Source organism: Microcebus murinus, chromosome 16 (assembly GCF_040939455.1).
Source record: "Microcebus murinus isolate Inina chromosome 16, M.murinus_Inina_mat1.0, whole genome shotgun sequence".
NCBI lineage: Eukaryota > Metazoa > Chordata > Mammalia > Primates > Cheirogaleidae > Microcebus > Microcebus murinus.
In genome coordinates, this window is record NC_134119.1 from 12,379,153 (window position 1) to 12,385,239 (window position 6,087).

The 6,087-nt window shown below is 49.1% G+C and overlaps 1 long non-coding RNA gene across 1 annotated transcript; it reads right to left on the minus strand.

Annotated features, from left to right (window-relative positions):
- Positions 1-1,310: 1,310 nt before the first annotated feature.
- Positions 1,311-5,636, minus strand: LOC105859309 (uncharacterized). Its single transcript, XR_001148516.3, has 3 exons — positions 5,530-5,636; positions 1,565-1,633; positions 1,311-1,379 (listed from the first exon to the last, which is right to left on the minus strand). It is a non-coding gene; the product is annotated as an uncharacterized LOC105859309 (long non-coding RNA).
- Between the last annotated feature and the right edge of the window lie 451 nt (positions 5,637-6,087).

A 6,087-nucleotide genomic window follows, 5' to 3' on the forward strand; every position in this document is an offset into this window, starting at 1 on the left:
TAGCAAAGATATTTGTTTCTCTGGGTCCAACTTTAGTAATTTGGGGGAGTGGAATTTGAGAACCTGCATTTTTAATAAGCCCCAGACCACTCTTGGAGAAACAGTGACCTCTTATGTGGACACAAGGGGACAAGGACAAGGGATAAATTGTTAACCTATTAGTTTAGTTGTGTGGAGCTTAGAGCTTAGCAAGAGACCGATGTTAGTACACAAGTCAATGCAATGCAAGAAATTGTAAAATAATTGCTCAGCGAGGGACCTTTGCCCTCCTGCCAACAGCCCAGATCACAGGAGTCAGAGGTCTTCCCTCATCTTAATTATTCAGAGCCTGAAGCAGACCAGCTAGGCTTAGGAGCCCAACGCAGGGCAGGATTCATCCGCATACTCATGCGTTTATTTATTCATGTAGCTCCAGCAAAGAAAGTTAAAAACAGAGTGGAGCCCCGCTGGGAGAAGGGGCCCGACACAGCGTGGGGATCTGGAGGCTCCATCTCGTCCAGGACGCCCCCCTCCCCCAGGTCCGTCTGTGTGCAGGGCCAAGCCCTGCCGGACACAGTGGGGACCGTGGGGGCTTCCCCGGGGAGGGCTGTGGTTTCAGAGGCCGCGGGGCTGGCTGCCTTCCTGCGCCTGGTCTCCTGGAGGTTCCCTGCCCTCAGCAACAGAAGGTAAAACAGGGTGGTAGCCCGAGGCAGGAGGGGGCTCATGCCAGCCTCCAGGTGCTCTGAAGGGCTGGCTGTGCTTCTAGAACCACAAAGGTGCTCTGCCAGGGCCCACCTCTGGCGGAGGGTGGCCAGGGTGGGGAACATGGGCCTGCTCTGTGTCAGGCTGTCCAGGTGACATGCCCAGGGGTCTGAGTCTCTCCTGGAGCACCTGACAGTTTTGGAGGAGCACGGAGGTGGCTCCCGGCATGGTGGCCCAAGGTCCCATGTCCAATCTGGGAAGGCACTGGTGGCAATGAATCTGGCCATGCTGATTTTACATAATTCTATGAAAAAGAAAGTAGTGCCATTGGAATTTTATGAGTAGTTTGTAACGACACATCTAAAAGACGTATTTTCTGGGCCCCCACAGTGCCAGAATTATTAATATTGAAAGACTCAGCTCTGGGAATGCCATGATGAATTCATAAAAATCCAAGAGGAAGACAAAACCCTAAAAGCCTCCAGAGCGCAGGAACTGATCTCAAATTAAGGACGGAAACTAAGAACTCTGGAAGCGAGAATGGAGTGGCGCCTCCAGACTCCTCGGTAGAATGTAACACACAGGCAGGGTGTAGATCACGGGCAAGGACAGGATAAAGACATTTCTGACCTGCAAGATCTCTGAGAACCAGCTCCTGGGTGCCTTTTCTCAGGAAGCTGCAGGGGGTGGACGTTCTCCTTTAGAAGGAGGGGAGAATCAAGAACGGAGACGCTGTGAGGTCCCAGACCTGGGATGTGGGAGAGGGTCCCAGGACGCATCCGGAGCACCAGGGAAACGTCCCGGTCGCTGCTCGGAAGCAGATCCAGAGAGCAGCCATTCCCCGGAGGAATGTAGCCAGGAAAACCTAAAACTGTGCCCTTACCTGACACGTGATCATATTGACAGGTGGGTTGTGGTCAGCGCAGAGAACTCAGTGATGGATTAGTGACAGCTACAGAGAAAACGAAGGAAGTGGGAGTAGATCAGTGATTTCTAGGGAGAACAATACAGCTGCAGAAGCAAGGCAATTAAAGTCTACGCCACGTGTGTCGACTGTGAATGCTTTTTACCCAATTATGGTAGTGGGAACGCTGCGTGAAGCCTTGGAAACTCCACCAGGATGACAGGCGGCGAGAATACGGGAAAGGCGCCGGCCTAAACTAAATATTCATTGTTCTGTAGCAGATAGGCAATAGGTAATTTTTAAAATACAGAAATAGACTAGTAGCAACATAAACACATTATTTAGAAAGATAGAGATTGAACGATAAACAGCTAAAAGAGATAAAAACAGTGGCTTCTGGAGAGATCCGTGGTGGGAACGGGAGAGCCAGCGCCTGCAGTTTTCCTAACGAGCCTTCAAGTGCTATTTGTTCGATTGTTTTTCTATTTTCATTCTGTTGTTCAGAATAGGTAATTTCCACTGTTTCCTTTTCCAGCTCACTTATGATTTCCTCTGTCTGCTCCATTCTTCCATAGAATCCAACTATTCAATAGTCTAAAATTTTGGTTATTGCGTTTTCTTGGTTCTAAAATTTCCACTTGGTTCTTTGTTATATTTTCTATTTCTTTACCGAAACTTTACATTTCTTTGGTGAGACTTTCTATATTTTCACTCATTTCTAGTGCATTTGTTATTGCTCATGGAAGTATTTTTACAATGCCTGCTTTAAAATAACTGGGAGATAATTCCATATCTGTGTTATCTTGATGTTGGCATCTGTTGATTGTCTCTTCCCACTCAGGTTGAGACGTTCCTGGTTCTTGGTGAGAGGAGTGATTTTCCATGGTGTCCTTGATGTGTCCCTATCATACTTGGAGACTCTGGATCTTACCTAACTCCCACGTGCTAGCAGGTGGGGGAGGGGCCACAGAGCCTCTTATGGCCAGGCTGGGGTGGTGTCCTGGGTTCCCACTTGGCTTTGTTTACACCCTGGGGTGGTGTAACAGAATGGCCCTGAGAAAAAAAATTGGCAAAGATATTTTCTTTAAAACTTCCCCCACTCTTTTTGAGATGGAAACCTGCATCCCTGCCTCAGGGCAGTGGTTGGGAGGAGCTGGGAGGAGGCCTTTGTTCTTGCATCCCAGGTGGCACCAGCCCCACAGGTGGGTGGCTGGCAAGGTCACAGGCTTTGTCTTTGGCAGAGATGGGATGATTAGAGTCATTAACCACAATAGCCTACAACTGAGGGGTAAGGTCTGTATTTCTGCTTATGTGCAGGAAATTTGGATTTTGAGATGAGAAGGTCTGCTGTTTTTCCTCCTTTACAGACAAAGTAATAAAAATTCTCTTTCCTCCTCCCCAAAACGCTTGTCCTCGTTCTTCTGATTCGGCATTGTGGACAAGCACTGAGTTTCCGTTAACAGTGGGAGGGGTACCTCGTTATTACTGGCTGGGGATGGAGGCTCAGTTTCCCAAAGACTTTCTGCCCCCAGCACCCTGTCTTGGAGACACAGGGGCATCTTGTTAGGGCCCCTCACCCGTCCTCACTGGGACAATGGGGGTGGGAGGCTTGTTACACCAGGTGGGGGTGGAAGTCTAGGCTCCCCGCTCAGCCTTCTCTGACACCGCCCAAGTGGGGGTCTGGGCACGTTGCTACTGCTTGCTGGGTGGAGGTGGAAGTTCAGGTTCCTCGCTTGGTCTTTGCTAGCCTGGCTGGGGATGCGGCTGAGGTTTTTAATGTGTGTTTGTCCCAAGTGGGGTGGTTGTCGTCTAAATGTTTTCTGTCTTGCTAGGCTGCCCCGTTTCTGGCTCTTCAGCTAGAGAAAGCAGGCTTTTCCCGAGATTTTCTTTTTCTCTGTGCCTGTTGGCATTTCTGGGTTGCCAGCTTTTCCAGCACCCAGTCCAGGGTAAATGAGACAAAAACCAAACCCCAGGAACTCACTATCTTGTCGTTCCTCCTATCCTGGGGTCCCTGACTGGTCTGCATTCTTCCTCCACTTTTCAGAGTTCTGTGATTCTTTTACATATCATGCCAGGAGACTTAGTCATACTTACCAGGAAGTGCACCTACTCCATCTTTCTAGAAGTGAAAGTCTGGACACGGGTTTTCTTTTTGGTCCTTCTCTTGCCCTGCCTTGAACAGTGACTGTGTCTTGTCTATGGCTTCCACCTCTGAAGAAGAGCCCCTGTGTGGTTCTATCTTTTCCCGGAAGACCCCAGCTCTGGGTTCCAGGAATTATACTTCTCCATTTTCTCATTATCCCTAGAGCTGCTAGTGGCTTCCTTCTTTTCTGATTTGGCCTCTAGCCTTTCTGTCACCTGTGGAACTGATTCTTGTCATTTGTTTTGCATATTAGAGAGCTTTCTATTTTCCTGCCTGGACCCCTATTTACACAAAAGGTGTGAGCATTCTTATTCTAATGTGATAGCTATTGCCAAGTTTACTCACAGCCCTGCAAGCTTCCCCTTGCCAATCTGATAAGTGAATTTAATAGTCATTTTCATTTGTCTAATTAAAGGTCAAATTCTCATCTTTTTTATGAGTTTATTGGTTATTTGCATTTCTCTTCTGCAAACTATCCATTCATTTCCTTCATCCATTTTTCTACTGAATTATTTGTATTCTTATTGCTTTACAGCATATTAAATTAATTCTTTGTTATGCATGAGCCAGATATCTCTTTTTTGTCTTTGTTTATGCCACCCTTTGTTATTGAAAAGCTGTAAGTTTGTATGTGTTCAATTCTGAGGGAAACCTAACCTTGACATAATTAGAAAAAAATATGCATTGGCTCATTCATGTAACTGAACAACTCAGAGGTAAGGCTTCAGGTGCAGGTGGATCTAGGGTCTCAAAGCCACCAGGACATGTTTCAGCTCTGCTCTTCTTTATGGCAGTGTCACTCCAGGACTAGTAGAGAGTAACACGGCTCCCAGTAGCTCTACTTACGAGATTGAATATGAGTAACAAAATCTTGCCTAAAAGTAGCTTAATTATAAGGTTCTTTTTTTTTCCACACAACAAGGTTGAAGGTAGTTAGTTCTGAGAGTAATTCAGTAACTCTAAATATAAGAGCTCTGAGAATATTTCTTTTCTTTTTTGCTTTCTTGTATAAAAACAGCTGCTGCATCTCTAAGCTGCTTGTGTTCACACAGCAGCATCCGACCAAGGTAGGAAAGGAAACCTCTTGTCGAGCACACCTTTGTTTTACCAGACGGAGGGGGCAGGAACGAATCTTCCCCAGGACCCCCCACCCCCCACGCGTGCGCCCCACAGACGCCCCCTCAGATTCCTCTGGCTGGGCCGGGTCACATGACTGCCCTTGCTGCAGAGGAGGATGGGAAGCAGGAAACAGGGGTCTCGGCCTCTGGACTGGGGCGGGAGCGGGGCGGGAGCCGTTGGGTGGGCATCCGGCTGCATCTGCCCCAGGGAGCGACTCTCCCCGCCGCGCCCGCTCCGGGGACAGGGCTCACCCCCTGCGGAGTCTACTCGTGTCATCCCGAACCCCTTCCGGTCTGGGGGATTTGCCAGCTGATTGGCCAGGCCAGGTCACGTGCTCCGCCCTCAGCCCCAGACCCAGAGCTCGTCCTGAACCCCGTGATGGGCTGGGGCGAGTGGCTGAGTATCCACCAGGTCTGGTTATCAGAAGGTGGGGAAATGGGCGCCAGAGGGTCAAATTCAGAAGAGACAGTAGAGCGGCCATATGAACGTGTGAAAAAGGGACATGTCGATTTCTGAGAGTGAATTTCTGGCTAATGCTGGGCCAATGCAAGCTTTTGCCATTCTGTCATCCTTCCCGTCAGTGCATGGTGAGAGGGACTTGCAAATGAGCCGTTTTCTTCCTCTCTGATTGCCTCCCCACCCCTTCGCCAGGCCTGCAATCGCCTGTTTGGAAGCAGCTCACGTTTAAGTGGGAATTCAGGGATCCCTGGCCAGACCGGCCTTGCGCCGGCCGAGCTGAGTGCCTCACTAACAACACGGACGCTTGTCAGTGTCGTGCTTGTCTTTTGAGATCTCCCTTCCCGCCGTGGAGGTGCAGGGGCATTGTGAAGGTCAATGACGATTCCGCTGTTTCTGTCCAAATGTCCGTTTCTGTCGTCCTAAATGGAAGCCATCCAATCTCACTCTACACTCCCCATGTACCCATTACCAGCTTATGAAGAATCAGAGCCGAACAAAGGTACGAAATTGCCACGTTCTAGAATAGAACTCAGCTCGGAAGCGATTTGAATGTTCACAGATTTCAAGTGACTTGGCAGTCTGTCTATAACACATCCTGTGGCCTGAAAGGGGCTGCCGGCATTTGTTAGTGATTAATTGATCTGCGGATGGAGCTTAGTTAACCTTTGCAGCCAAATTGAGAGCCCGGCTCAGACCTGAGCAATCAAACCAGCTGTGAAGAACCCTGCCTGGTCCACAGGCCTGCTCTGTCTCAGGAGCCCTGGGGAGGAGGATTAAGGGG